The sequence below is a fragment of the Chinchilla lanigera genome, unplaced genomic scaffold, assembly GCF_000276665.1.
Source record: "Chinchilla lanigera isolate Chin_1 unplaced genomic scaffold, ChiLan1.0 scaffold00001, whole genome shotgun sequence".
Lineage (NCBI taxonomy): Eukaryota > Metazoa > Chordata > Mammalia > Rodentia > Chinchillidae > Chinchilla > Chinchilla lanigera.
In genome coordinates, this window is record NW_004955402.1 from 43,076,343 (window position 1) to 43,091,773 (window position 15,431).

Below are 15,431 nucleotides of genomic sequence, written 5' to 3' on the forward strand. Positions count from 1 at the left end.
GGGCCTTCGCGCCCCGCCGGGCTCCTTGGGGGGCCCGAGGAAGGGCCGGTTTGGCTAGGCCCCACCGGCTCGAAAGGGGGCCACGTGAGCGCCGGCCGCTGCCGCCCCCCGCCAGCGCTGGCTGTGCGCAGAGGGTTTCGCGAGGCCTCCGTGTGCCCCCTCTCCCCACCGCCCTGCTTCACCGGTCCCCCACCGCCCCATACATCCCCAGTGTTGTACCCCGAGGTGAAGGGATTTGGACTCACCACCCCCCCAGGTGCTTGAAAGAAGAGAAGGTTGGAGGAGGAGGAAGAGACTGGGGGGGCTGCTGGTGGTGGTGACAGGGCTGGGAGAGAAAGGAGAGGGACGGAAGGGAGGAGGGGGCTGGGTGGGGTGGGGGTGACAGGCAGAGAGGAGCCTGGTCAACAAGCCAGCACCACTCTGCTAGGAGGCCAGGCCGGCTCGCAACCGACGCATCCTGTGTGAGGAGACACACATAGATTGCTTTCTTGGGGGCTCTTTGTCAGCCACCAACACAGGGAACACACACTGACACACACGTACACAAAGATCTGAGCCAGGTTGTGGGAGGTAAGTGGGGGAAGGAGAAGGAGGGGGAAACAGTGTCTGGTGGACTTCGGGGTGGAGGGAGGGGGAATGCGCCCTAAGGGGCTCGGGGGGCTGGTGAGGCGAGCATTTCCAAGGCTGTGTGCTTTGTGTGGTGTGGGGGGGACACACGATGACCTTCCCCTCTTCAGAAAGACCTAAAAGGGCGAGGCAACCCCCAGTGAGATCCCCCGGTGCTGATGATTTTCAGGGACTTGTTGGCAACTCAGCGAGGGTTGCCATAGCTTTTTTATGTAGGGTGACCAGAACCGGCTGAAACTGGTTTGAGGCAGATCAGCTCCTGAACACAATGCAGTCACTGAGCTACTACAGTGGGATAGCAGCTTCCTCCCTTCATGGCAGCCAAAAGCAGAGGAGCTTGCAGGAAGGTGCCATCCCAACACAGTATGTGAATGCACACTTAGACACCACACAGCACTGGTACGTGACTAATGGAGCCCTAAAAGAGCCTGTGTAGAGACGATGGGGAAAAAGGTGCAGGTTTGCAGGGTCTGAGATTACTTGGGCTTTTCCTGCCTTTTTCTTTTGCTTAAGGGATGGACGAGGAGCTGAGATTTATGACCCTTATTAAAGAAAAAAATGTGCCTTGCTAGGGTGGGGACACTTGGTTTATGCAGTCTCTCTCTGTGTCTTTCTCTGTATTTTTAACAAAACAAAACCAGAATGAACTGATGGATTTGTGATGGTAGTTTGTTTGTTGCTGAAGAATGCTACTTTGCATGCTTTTTTCTCTTGCAGGGTATGTTCTGTTTTGTGCTTTTCCTTTTAGAAGCTACTAAAGGGTGTTTGGGATACTTCTGACTGTTGTGAAGGCCAAAAGGTAACAATATTGTTCTAGGAAATGAGCATAAACGCGTTCCAGTGATGCTGTTAGCCATACATGCTGTCTTTTTTTTCCTTGTAGGCCTGTTGACTGGGGCTGCTTTTAACCCTTTCATATTTGCAGAGAATGCAGCCGTGTGACAGTCACTGAACACTGATCCAAAGTCTTTCCAAAAGGTCAAGGTTCACCAGGTGAGATATGCTATTTTGAGCATGAATTTAAGTGTTTATTTGCAGATCCATTCCTACACAGACAGACAGTGGATTGGTACCCTGGAGATAAGACGGGGTTCAGAGTGAGAAGAAATACTCTTAATGTTATCCATGTTTAATGGGATTTCAAGTGACTTTTTGAAGGTATTGCTATCAAGGTGAAATCTGAATGCCTTCATTAAAATCGCATGTGCCTGGGCATTTGGAGCAGTCCTGCCTGGAAAGAGGCAAGTTCAGAGAATGGTAGGCGGCAGGGCCTTGTGGAGCATAGGCTGTTTTGCGTAAGGCTGAAGCAAGACACATGTGGCATTTTCCTGATCCTTGTAAGAAAAGGAAGGGCTTCACCAAATCGAGGCAGCCAAGCCACCTTTTGAGGATTTGAGGAGCCTGGAGGTAGACTCGCCTTTTGTTCATTCATCACCTTTCTTTTACCATGCTCTCTGTGTTAACCTGAAAGGCTTTTCACTCCGAGTCAAGTGGTGGAATGTCTTTTATTGATTTTGGGGGCGGTTGACGGTGAGTTCGCCATTGGATTATTTGTGGCATACATTTTAATGTGGAATACTAATGCAAGACCAGGAGGAAACTGGGTAGTCTGGCTTATTCTGTGCAGAGGTGCCTGTTAACTCAGAGCTTTACTGTAATGGGTGGTAGAAATGTCTGTGCCTCAGATGATTGCAGTTGGATTTGTGCTGGCATTTTCACACACCCTCCCAAACCAGAGGTTGGAGAATAGAGGAGAGGAGGAGAAGAGAGGAGAAAGCCGTAAGGAGTGTAGCAAAGTGAAGAACAAAGGCTGTGGGAGCTTTCAGGGGAACACTAAACATTTTGCCTTGGGGTTCCTTGTGAAAAGAACTGCAACTTCCCCAAACAGGAAACCAGTCACTCCAGAGTCGGATCCAACATGATCTCAGCAACAGAACTGGTTCTGCCTTTCTGCTGGTTTGGTAGAGGTACAGTCAAGAGGAGCTCGTAGGAGACATGATTGCAAATAAATTTCTCCCTCACTTTGAAGTGGGTATTTCTGTTCCTCTCTCTGTTCGACAGAATAGTCTTGTCAGAAATGCCCAGGATCTTGGAAATTGGTTAAGTTTTATGCTGGCAGTTGGTGGGCATATCTGCAGTGAAGGGTGTTAAGTATGCAAAGGTTTTTATTGTTGAAATGTTTTTCATTTGGCTGCAGAACATTGTCTGTGTGATAAAACTGGCAAAAGGGGAAACAGTGCATGGTTAGCTTGGAATACTTTATGTAGTATTTAACAGAGATAAATGTAATCTCAGACGGATATACCAGTAAATAGCTTACATGATGGAACAGAATTCTTTGCAAATCACTGTGCTAAAATTGGTTTTCAATTCTACCTCATTTTCGATTGCCAGAGGTTCTGCAGATGACTGTGGCAGAAATATGCTTGCATAGCAGATCCGAGTCCATGTTGCATGATACGCTGCTCGCGCATTTCTGGTGCCAACTAAAACTCAGATGGTTAATATGATAAACCTTAATTAGCTTAATACAATAAGCAGTTTTATCGTTTAGTCCTTCATTCTTGTCTTTCTAGAGTCGGTGGTTTTTATTTAACTTGGACAGTTCAGCCCTTGCAATGAGTATTTCTTGAGAAAAATGTTTAAAAAAACCTTTTTAGGCGCAGCATGTCATGGAATGTTCTGGTTTACTCTCTTGGAGGTTTTCAGCTTTGTTCTTCACCCTCCCCCTAGAAGTCTTCCTGAAAATAGCATTCGTTTTGCATTTAAGCCAGTCTTTCCAGCTGCAAATGCTGCTGAAGGTTAGGGAGCTGGTTCTCCAGGCAGCAGCCATGAGCTCATCCTGGACTGGGGCTTGCCCCAGGTGTTGATCTCATGCTGGGCTGTAACAATGTAGCAGGCCCAGGTCTCCCTGGAGAGGAACCCCTTGTGTTCTGGGGAATTAGCAAAGGCATGCTCCTCCCTGAGAGAAGCAGGAGGGAACACGGAGGCACCCACACTTGGGGCGGTGGCCTGTGCTGGAGCCGAGCCTGGCGCCTGGCTGGGAGTGCCTGGGGCAGTCTCTGAGGAAGACCTGTGGGCCATTCCCTCTGCTGCAGGAATGTGTGGGTTTGGCCCAGAATATACTGGAAAGAAAGTGTTTTATCTTTTGCCTGAAATTGAGTCATATTTTCCGTGTTAAGGAATGGCGGATGCAGGGTTTTGAGAAGTCTCAGCCTAATCTGCTTTGGGAGCCCCTCTCTGTTCTCCTCTATTCTCCTCCTTCTCAGAGACCCCTTTCCCCCGCTTGACTCATTTTTAAGGAAGGTCTAGGAAGGAGTAGCCAACATGTAAGTGGAATATTTTGCTTATACCTTTGACTTGGATGAGTTTCTTCCTCAGAGGTGCCTTCTTGGGCTTTGCTGTGGAATAGTCTGTCCTCAGTGGCTTTTGAATAACCTTTCTCCTGTTCCCGGTAGAACTTCACTCCTCTGTGCAGCTGGAGCCCAGGTTGCCCTCATGTGGAACCTTAAAAAGATACAGTACAAGGGAAGCTGAAGGGATCTAAAAGACATTTGGGGGGGCTCCTCTATCCCCAAAGAGCTCTTCTTCGTTCTGATACTTACTAGCAAAACAAGAGCAGCAGCCATGGTGGACACTGCAGAAATCCATCCCTTTGTGGTAATTATATTTTAGGGATAATCTTTAACCAGAGAAGTCATGGTTAAAGAATTGACTTTTTTGGTGTATGTGTGTGTGGTACTGAGGATTGAACCAAGGGACTTACCCATGCTAGGTAATTGCTCTGCTGTTGAGCTGTACTCTCAGCCCCTTTTACTTTGAGACAGGATCACACTGAATGCCCAAGCTTTTGTGATACTGCTTTCTCAGCTGGGTTATATGCATGCACCGCTGTCCCAAGCAAAAATTAACTCTTCTTTTGGTGGTACTGGGGATTGAACCCCTTTGCACAAAGGTATATATGTGCCCCCCTTGTTCTGAGGCTGTCTGTGGTAAGTTGCCCACAGTGGGCTTCGACTTTTGCTCCTCTCACTTCAGCCTTCCAGAGTGCTGTGCTTACAGGCACGTGGCACCACGCCCAGCAATGTGCAGTGCAGGGGCTTGAACCCAGGCCCTCGTGTACATGCTAGGCAAGTGCTGTACCACTGAGCTACATCCCTACCCCTTTGAAAAATTTTATTTTGAGGTGAGGGTTTTTCTAAATTGCTGAGGGGCAGACCTCCATTTTATCAGCCCTCTTGCCGCAGCCTACTGAGTAGTTGGGATTACAGGCATGTATCACTATGTCAGACAAGACTGACATTTTAAAATTATTTATTTATTTATTGTTTTTGAGACAGGGTCTTACTATGCAGTTCAGGCTGACCTTTAACTCACTTTGTAGCTCTGGCTGGCCTCAAACTCACAGTGATCTTCCTGCCTCAGCCTCCTGAGTGCTGGGATTACAGGCATGCATGAAATTTACTTTGTGGCGTACAATTCTTTTGATACGGGTATAGTCATGTATTTACCACCATAATCAATTCATGATAATCCCATCATGCTAAAATTTCCTGTTACCCCTTTGTCATGTATGCTCCCTTACCCTCACTTGAACCTAAGGCCTTCATTCTGAGCTACATCCCCAACCCTTTACAATTTTTATTTTGAGACAGAATCTTGCTACACTGCCCAGGCTGGACTCACACTTGCAGTCCTCCTGCCTCAGCCTCCCAGACTTCTGGGACTACAGACATGTCCCACCACATCCACTTGTCCCCTTGTATTTAGGCTCTTCTCCCCACCGGCAGTCAGTGTCCTGCTCTTGCGGCATTATTCGTTGTCTCTCTTGTTTTGGCTTTTGCAGCATGTCATAAAAATAGCTTTTTAGCAAAATGGCATTTGTGGTTTGCTGGGAGTGGTGGCACACACTTGTAATCCCACCATTCAGGAGGCTGAGGCAGGAGGATCCCCATGAGTTTGAGGCCAGCCTGGACTACAAAGCAAGACCCTTCTCAAAAAATCCTTTGTGAGTCATCTATCTATATTTTGTGTGTCAGTGCATTTTTTTTTTTTTTTTTTTTTTTGAGACAAGGTCTCGCTATGTAGTTCAGGCTGGCCTTGAGCTCACTTTGTAGCCCAGGCTGGCCTCAAACTCTCAATGATCCTCCTGCCTCAGCCTCCCGAGTTGTCAGTGCATTTTTATTGTTGGTTAGCATTCTGTATTCCACTGTGTTAATGTACCACACTTTATTCACCACTTGAGGACATTAGAGCTGTTTCTACTTTTGGTGATTGCGGAAAGTTATTGTAAACATCTCTGTACTGTGTAGGTTTTTCTGGGAATGTGAGGTGTTTGTTTTTTTGAATATGGTTTTGCTCTATTGCCCTGCCCAGACTAATCTTGAACCCCTGTGTTCAAGTGATCCTCCTGCTTCAGCCTCCCAAATGTAAGTTTTCATTTTTCTTGGTAAATACTTGGCATTGTCTGCCTGGGTCTTCACTATTTTAAATATTATGGTGTATTTATATTAATTAAAAGTGTGTTTGAAAGTAAATTCAGCTCATCTTAACTCACAGAAAAGATCTGGCCTTGACAGCTGCAGTTAAGACTTCCAAGGAAAGAGAACTGGTGAACGCTGAAGACGCTTGGGAGATGATCACGATAATAGAATAGTCTCTTAATAGGATGACATGCTTTATAACCCTGAACTAATCGGAATTAGCAAAAGTGGAAACAAAAAGCTGCAAGTGGTAAAATACTCTGTTTTACCTCAGCAGTTACTTTTAATCTCTTCAGAAACATTTGGCGGTTTAATTTTTACATTTGTCTTCAGGTTCATTAAAATACCACACAATAATAGAATTGAAATTTAGGAAAATATGGAAACTTCGGTTGTATGTAAATAACTTAATTGTACTTAATTTAGCAACTGCTAAAATATTGGTGGTACTCCAATATTTGACATCATTATTAAATATTATTTAGCTTTTTTTTTGCTTTTTTTTTTTTTTTTGGTACTGGGAATTGAACTCAGGACCGTGTGCATGCCGCTGAGCTGTATTCCCAGCCCTGTCTTTTGCTTTTTTGAGCCCAGATAATTGTACTCTAGGCCAGCCTTGAATTCACTGGCTATCCAGGCTGCCCTTGACCTTGCCATCTTTCTGCCTCAGCCCTTCGACTTTGTTCAGCTTTGATCCTTTGGAAAGAAGTGAAAATATTTAAGCATTCCCAAAGCAAGGGAGATGGGAGATTGTTTTTAGAAACAGATCCTTTTTTTTTTTTTTTTCTTTGAAGGATAAACTAGCTTTCAAGTTCTGGAAGAATGAGTAGAAGTAACGGTGGTGAGAGCTCCAGAAGTGGCAAATGATGTTGATTTGAGGATTCTTAAAGCCATTTATTTAATAGGTACTGTTTCCTGATGACCAGGCATTGTGTGAGGGCCTGGGAATCCAGAGGGAAGAAGAAACCAGGGAGAAAAATCCAGTGGGAAGTAGCTTACAGAAACTACGATAGGAATGTGAAGGGTCACCTGATGCCAGTGTGGGGAGGTGGCTTCCCGGCTGAGCCCGGAAATACCAGTGAGCCTGTGGCAGCCATGGGAAGGCGGAGAGGGCTTGGTGTGTGTCGGGGATGGGGCTTGTTGGTGAGCTCAGAGGCAGGTGAGGGCCCTGCACTGCAGGTCCTTCTGTAGGGTCCCTTTTGTTGTGCCCGTCCTTGTGTAGCCAGTAAGGTCTTCTGGCAGCACCCTGAAGGGTGGAGTGGAGGCTGTGAGGCCTGAGGCAGGGAGGTCGGATGGGGGATCCCCTGCAGCCGTCCAGGGGGACCCACCAGGGCTATGGATCCAAGGTGTTGCTTCTGAGGATGGAATGGTGAGGAGCAGCTGTGCAGCGGCCCAGGTGTTGGAGGCACCTGACAAGATGTGGGAGGTGAGGGGGAGGAAGCAGGAGGAAGCAGTGGATGACGCTCCAGAGGTGCTGTCTGTGGTTGCTTAGCCACTGACACTTTCAGAGGCAGAAGAGATCCAGAAAAGTAGAACTGGAGGGGCTTGTTCTGGTGTGTTCAGATTTGGGTCCAGGTGCCATGGAGGAGCCCCCTGCCCCTCTGCTCTGACAGCCTGCAGTATGGGAGGCCTGTGTGGGGCTGAGGCCCAGGTTGGGAGTACAGCAGCATCCCCCTTCTCCATGGGGGACACATTCCAAGACTCCCAGTAGGTGCTGAAACCTTGGACAGTACTAAACCCCATGTGGATTATGACTTTTTCCTATATATGCAAACCTATGAGTTTTAATGTATAATTTAGGCACAGTAAAAAATTATCAAATAATAAGATAGTTATAACAACGTACTATAAGAAAAGTTCTTTATTAATTTTTTGTTTTTATTTTTAAATTTTTTTTGTCTTTTTGAAACAGGGTCACGCTATGCAGTTCAGGCTGACCTTGAGCTCGCTTTGTAGCCCAGGCTGACCTCGAACTTGCAATGATCCTCCTGCCTCAGCCTCCTGAGTGCTGGGATTACAGGCGTGCGCACCACGCCTGGCAAGAAAAGTTCTTTAAAACTTATTGTTGAGGCCAGGCGTGGTGGTGCGCACCTGTAAACCCAGTACTCAGGAGGTTGAGGCAGGAGGATTACCACAAGTTCCAGGTCAGCCTGAGAGACATAGTGAGTCCAGGCCAGCCTGAACTAACTGCATAGTGAGACTCTGTCTCAAAAAAAAAAACCCCCCAAAAACCCAAAAATGAAACAAAAAATAAGTTACTGTTTATTTCTGTGATTGTTCATGTAATATTTTTAGAACACTGTTGATCTTGGGTAACTGAAACCTTAAAAAGTTAAATCATAGAGAAGGGGGGAGTACTATAATTAGTGTAGAACAGAGATGGAGGAAGGAAGGTGTAAAATGCACTGAGGTTTGGGTCCCTAAGATAATAGCTTATGTACTAAAATCCATAAATGAAGAGGGTAGGACAGCTTAAAAACTTAAAATACATGCTTCAGAAATTTGAAGGAGGGCTGGAGGTATATAGGTCAGTGGTAAGCCCTTGTCTAGGATGTGAGAAACTCTGGGTTTGAACCCTAGCGCTGCCAAAAAAAAAAAGGTAAATCAGAAGGTAGAAAAGTTCCAGAAAGCAAACAGTATGCGGTGGCCTTTGCTTGTGCTATCTCATTTCATACTGAATCAGTGAGATGAGCTGTATGCTGTTATCTCCGTGGTACCAATGGGGAAACCGAGGCAGAGATTGGCCAAGATCTCCCAGATCATGAATGATAGTGGAGGTGGGATTTAGAGCTTGGCCCTATTAGTAGGCTGTTTTGTCTTGGGAAGCATGGATAGTGTATAGCGGGGGTGCGGTGGGGTGGGGTGGTGGGGTAGGATGAGGAGGAGCCCCAGGGGGCACAGCTTGGGCTGAGCAGCAGGCACTGATGGTGTTCAGGTTAACTGGTGACTGTCGGGGGAGGACGTGTGGGGGGAAGATTTGAGATACACTCAGGGCCTTCTGGTTTAGGCGCATTTTTCCTAACTGTAGTCAGCACAGAGAGAAGGAAGTCTATTATCTGCATTCACAGATAGCTCTGGAAATTGAAGACTTAGAGGAATTTTACTGGGCACTAGGGTGAGGCTACACATTGAAAGGGAGAAGGAATAGAGAAATCCTTGTGTTTTATGTATTCCTGGAAAGGAGGAGAAAAGTAAAGTAAATTGAAAGTGGTGCTGGGAAAAATCAGACAATAAATAAACAGTGTAAAGAATCCTTTAAATCATCTCCTACAGGGAGGAAGTTCAAGATTCTGGCTGTTTGAGAATGAGGAGGGGGAGCAAATTCTGTTTTAATCTACATCTGGAGACTGAAATAAGTAATTTCAGACAAACTCCGAGTGGTTTTCCTAGTTGTCCCGTGCATTTCTTAGTTTCTCGTGTATACCAAGGATCTCCTGCTTGAGAGCGTGTACAGCCCAGACATTCTGGTTTTGTAGTGTTTTGTTTTAGTCAGTTATTGCAACTTGAATTTGAGCTTCAGGGCATCTGGAATGATCCATGGAGACTGGCCTGGTTACTCTTCTCTCATTACTAAGACACAGTACCTGACATCCAAAGTTAAAGGAGAGGTTTATTTAGCTCAGTTTGTGGAGGTTTTAGTCCATACTCAGCGGGCTCCAAGGCAGGGGGCATGGCACAGGGGCAGCAGTTCAAGGCAGCAGAAGACAGCCAAAGCAACAAGAGCAAAAGGCTAGGGTAAGAGCAAGCCTCTTTTCCGCCCTGAAGTTGTAAGCAGGGCCCTCTTGTTGGACAGGCTCAGGATGTTTACAAAGTGAGTACCCTGATAAGTTGCTTCATTAAACTTGTAAACTTCTCAGGGTGATACAATGTGTCAACCATTACAGGGACTTGAAGATACACCCACATAATTTTTGACTTGTTTTCTCCAAATCTGCCTTTTCCTTTTGGGACACAAACTTTTAGGCTGATTCTTGGGGCTGGTAATGGGTAATGATTTTATTTCTTCATTATTAGGGACAGAACCAAGGGCCTTTGCACTGAGCTACAGCCCCAATCCTTGTTTTTTTTTTTTTTTTTATTTTGAGGCAGGGTCTTGCTAAACATTCCCCAGCTGGGAGGTTCAAGGCCAGCCTGAACTACACAGTGAGACCTTATCTCAAAAAAAACTAAAAAAAGGCCAGGTGTGGTGGTGCATGCATATTAATCCCAGCACTTGGGAGGCTGAGGCAGGAGGATCACAAGTTCAAGGCCGGCCTGGACTACAAAGTGAGCTCAAGGCCACAAGTCTTCTGCCGTAGCCTCTCCAAGTGTGTATACCACTAAGCCTGGCTGGGGATTGGTTTTATAGTTTTCTTCTCTGAGGGGCAAGTTCTTTTTCGAGAGATCAGTATAGTAAGAATTAGATTGTTGAAAAAAAAATAGGCCAGAAATTTCAAAGCCTTCTGTTGTGATTTATTTGTTTAGTTTTGGTTTCCTAAGACAGGGTCTCACTATTAGTTCTGGCTGGCCTCGAACTCATGGCAAGCCTCCTGACCCTGCCTCCCAAGTACTGGCAAAAGCCTCCTGTTTTGTTTAAAAACATCAGGTAGCTAGAAATATTTTGGATATTTGTAGTTATCTCATTTTCCTCCAAAATGTATCTGTTTTTTAGTTTTTGAATGCTGGGGAATGAACCCAACGCCTCACATGCTGGGTAAGCGTCACCACGGAGTTACACCCCAGCCCGTTGCTCATCTTCTGCTGTGCGCCAAGCTGGGGCTGGGGCTTGTCAGGTAGTTTGTGGCATGTCTAGAGCTAGAACCCAGCATCTGGTCGCCTAGTCCAAGGCTGCCCCCTTCACTGTTTGCTCTCTGCCTCCCAAAATTTATCATATGTGTTTCGATATAGCTTAGTCCTGTCCACATTGATAATCCTTTTAACAGATGAACCCGAAAACATGACTTAATCAAATTAAGCCTCACATGGGTACTCATGGTAAGCTGGTCCTTACCGGTTCTGCTGATTTCATGCAGCACGAGTGGGAGGGGAAGTTGGGGACCTGAGACTGTGCTTTCTGTACAAGTTAACCCTGAGTGGGAAGGTATTGCAGGTTTTCAGACACCTTTAGCCAGCATTTGGGGACGTCCACCTTTTGCCTCACCCTCACTTGTAGAAGCCAGTCCTGTGCTGCTGCTTCCCTGTAGGACATGGAGGAGGTTACTTAAATTCCAAGCTGTACTTGTCCAGAGGGTGGTTATGAAGATTCAGCGTCTGTAATTTGCCTAGCCAAGTGAACACGGCTCTCCTAAAATCGTAGGTATCTGTGTTCCTTGGTCTGCCTGTTTTAGGAGAGTGGCTGTTCTCCCCCTCCTGTCTTGGAGGGTGTTGTGTCTCCTGTGGTACCTCACCTCATGTGAAATTAGATGTTTGTTTTGGCTGTGAAAACAGACACAGTGTGTGTCTTCTGTCTGTCTCTAGGGCTTCAGCCCAGCGGCCCTCTACGTGGTTAAATACGGTATAGGGAGGAGGTAGCGTGTATTCACCTTGGTTGTACTTTAATTTATAGTGGAAGGTGTTGCCCAAATTTTTTTGTCATAATCTTGTACCTAGTTCTTTTTGGTTAAGAAAAATGTAGCCCAGTTAATGCTTGGCTCTTGTCAGGGTTGTCTGTTGGTGTAATTTATATTGACCAAAGTTTAAAACAAAAAACACCGTGTAGTGGCGAATGCCTGTAATTCCAGCACTCTGGGAGGGAGAGACAGGCAGATTGAAAGTTGGAACCCATCCTGGGCAGCTTGGTGACTTTAGTGGGACCCTGTCTTAAAATATAAAATAGAAAGGAGGGTTGGAAATAGAGCTCAGCTTGAAGGCCCTGGTTTCAACCCTCAGTGCAGCAATAATAACTGAAAATATGTCAGGTTAGCACACATTTAGGCCCTGGTTTCAACCCTCAGTGCAGCAACAATAACTGAAAATATGTCAGGTTAGCACACATTTAGGCACATTTTTGGCTTCTGTCCATGTTTACATAACCATCCATGACTAATTGCTCATATGCAGATATGGAGTGACAGTAGGTCCGTGGAAGGCAGCTGGGGGCTCCGCAAATAATTATTTTGTGTCTGGAGCTGCTCTGCCCAGTAGCCACCAGCTGTGTATGGCTGCTAAACTCTTGAAATGTAGCTAGTCCCAGCCCAGTGTAGTGGCATATGCCTGTAATCCCAGCACTTAGGAGGCTGAGGCAGGAGGATTGCTGAGAGGTTCAAGGCCAGCCTGAACTACGCAGTGAGACCCTATCTCAAAAAAAACAAAAAAAGGCCAGGTGTGGTGGTGCATGCATATTAATCCCAGCACGTGGGAGGCTGAGGCAGGAGGATCACGAGATCAAGGCCGGCCTGGACTACAAAGTGAGCTCAAGGCCAGCCTGAGCTGCATAGTGAGACCCTGTCTCAAAAAGACAAAAACAAAAACAAAAGAACCCCGCGAAAAACTAAAAAGGACTTAAAGACTCTGAGAGGTAAAGGGACTAGCTTGCAGATTTTACCACTAGTGACTGACCCTAGATTTGAACTGGGATCAAATTCTTCTGTGATTCCACTGCTTCCTGTTGCCTTGGCGTGTAGAAGCACCGAGTGCTACTGGCGGACGTTTCGTTTCTGGGGGAGCCGTTGTTGTTTGGACCGCACCTCTCACGCTTTAAATTGCATGTAGGTCACTATATTGTTAAAGTGCTGCTGCTGATTAAGTAGAGCTAGGGTGGCCCTAGCTCTACTTCTGTATCTCTAAAGGGCTTGATGTTGGCACTGCCGGTCCATGGATCACACTGAGTAGTGTCAGTTTTCTTGGTCTCAGGCCTGCTGCTGCTTTGCTTGCAGAGCTTTCACTCTCTCGGCTCTGCCTGCTCCACAGGGACTCGCCCTCAGGCTTGGCATATGATGTCCGCAGCGATAGCAAATGGGGCCAGAACTGATTTGTGGTCCTAGATGCTCATTCTGGCAGGGCCACGGATTTCTAGGTACTCAGGATCTGACTAGATCCCTGGTGCACTCCTCTTGCTACGTTTCGATATCTTATTCCATTTGACTCCTTGGCACCGGTAGTCTACAAAGACAAGAGAATTTTAATACTGAGATGAGGGCTAGGAGTTGTGTGGCAGAGGTGCCATTGTAACGCGTTGTCATCAAGACTGCCAGGCTGAGGTCAGCTCGTGAGAGTGACTGTCGGGTTGGCATGCAGGGGACTGGAAGCTGTTAGCTCACTATGTTCCTGCTCTTATTCTTCACAAGGAATTGAGGTGACCTTTGACTTTCCCTTGGAATAAGAATTACAGAAGAGTCACCTCACAGCAGCGTTGGACAGTAAGTATTTAATGGAACATGATGAAGGTTACCATTGCTGGGTCCTTGAGTCCAGCTGTCCTGGTGATGATTACTTGGGTCCCCAGCCAAATAAGAAATTGAGTTGTAGGAAAGAGTTGGTGTAATAAATATTGGAGCTGTAAGAGGCTACAAGTCTTCAGTTTTAATAGATTTTTTACTTTTTTTGTTTCTTGATTAGGTCTTTTTTTTTGCGGAACGGGGGATCGAACTCAGGACCTTGCACTTGCCAGGCAGGCGCTTGTGCCACTGAGCTATATCCCCAGCCCTTGATTTGGTCTTTTTGAGACAGGGTTTCACTGTGCAGTTCATGCAGTTCAAGCTGGCCTTGAACTCACTTTGTATCCCAAGCTGGCCTTGAACTTGGAGCAGTCTTCCTGCCTCAGCCTCCAGAGTGCTAGGATTACAGGTGTGCACCACCACGTTGGCCAGATTTCTTACTTTGTGAAGGCTATTGAGATTAAGTCCCCTGTGGTAATAAAATGATGCCTGTCATGTGAGGTATTTACCTCCCTGATGTGTCTGCTAAACCTGACATTTCACAGAGTTCCTGTTTGATTGTTAGATCTTATTGGACGTCTGGACACTGAAACTCCTGTGAAATATGAGCCCGGGACCTCAAATGCAATTTGTTAATTATGAGCTAAACCCAGCATCTCCCTGTTTGGGGCAGAATCTGCACGCGGCGTGTTGGAGCCTCTGCTGTGGGTGTGGCGGCTGCTGTGGAATCACAGTTTGTGGGAAGGGAGTGGAGTGGGGTTTGACGGAATGGGGACGAAGCTGACGTTGGACCAGGACAGGCCATGAGGCCGGCCCTGGAGAAAGGGGGTGGAGCTGAGGGCGCTTGTTAGTTGGCACTGCGTTCGTAGTGTAGCTGGGCAGCAGATCAGAGGTCTGGCTGGAGCTTGCTGAGACTGGGAGTGGAGCTGCCAGGCCATCAGAGGGCAGAACAGGGATGGTGATCGAAAGTTCAATGAGGCAGGAACTGGGAGAGCACAGAATGCGGAACAGACTGATATGTGGAAGTGCAGGATGGCGCAAAGGGGGCTACCTGAGCGATGGGTGGTGCCGACAGGAAGGGTCCATTCAGTGACGGTGGGGAGTGAAGAGGTGAGTGACAGAGCCCCAGAGGAGGTGCTGTACCAGGATCACCAGTAACTGCACCACAACCAGCCTTCCCTGGCAGCCTTCGTGTTGGACAGAGGACGCCTGTGGCCCAGGTGGCAGAAGTGAGGCATGTGGGTCAGGAGAAGCAATGGCTTTTTGTAGGCAGTGTTCACGCGGGAAGGCTTTCAAAGACTATATCGTTTGGAGTTTGCGTTGCATAGAGGTCATTCGATGAACATAGAGCTGTTGAGCTAACACAGGAAAAAGAGAGCTCATTATAAGGCCCAGGGGTGGCAGCCACCAGGACGACTTGAGTCTCAGGAGGTCACCTGTCGTGTTACACTAAGCTTGCTTGGCTTTCTTGTCAGAGCCATATGTCCTCAGTGGTCTCTGTGCCTCATCCGTGGTAGAACTGCGTTCTCTTCCTTCCTGTGCACATTGCCAGATGTGGCAGCCCTGCAGCCCCTGTGTTTCCACGTACACATTTAAGACACCAGTGTGCATCACCCATGTTCCGCAGTCCACCTTCCACTTCTCGAGCAAACATTGAACTGGTGCAATCTAATCAGCTATGGTAGGGAGGGCAGTGCTAGTTACTACTAACTGAACAGGTGACAGGAGGTTTTTTTTCCCCCAAACTACAGATTGAACCCAAAGCCTTTGCTATATCCCAGCCTTTCTTTCTTCCTCCTCCCCTCCCCTCCCCTCCCCTCCCCTTCCCTTCCTTTTCTCCTTCCCTTTCTCCTTCCCTTTTCCTTTCCTTTCTCCTTTCCCTTTCCCTTCCTTCCTTCCTTCCTTCCTTCCTTTCCTCCCACCTACCTTCCTTCCTTCCTTCCTTCCTTCCTTCCTTCCTTCCTTC

General features: G+C 47.0%; 1 protein-coding gene across 7 annotated transcripts in view; it reads left to right on the forward strand.

The window, feature by feature from the left end:
• Znf532 (zinc finger protein 532) overlaps positions 1–15,431 on the forward strand; it is a 116,395-nt gene that overhangs the window by 1,081 nt on the left and 99,883 nt on the right. For 3 of the 7 annotated variants that reach the window (XM_005372992.2, XM_005372994.2, XM_005372995.2), the window contains exons 1-2: positions 1,035–1,426; positions 1,511–1,620. The exons of 1 other annotated variant lie outside the window; for it this stretch is intronic. The gene's annotated coding sequence lies outside the window, so the exon portion shown is untranslated. 3 more of the 7 variants (XM_013511055.1, XM_005372990.2, XM_005372991.2) reach the window with 3 other exon arrangements.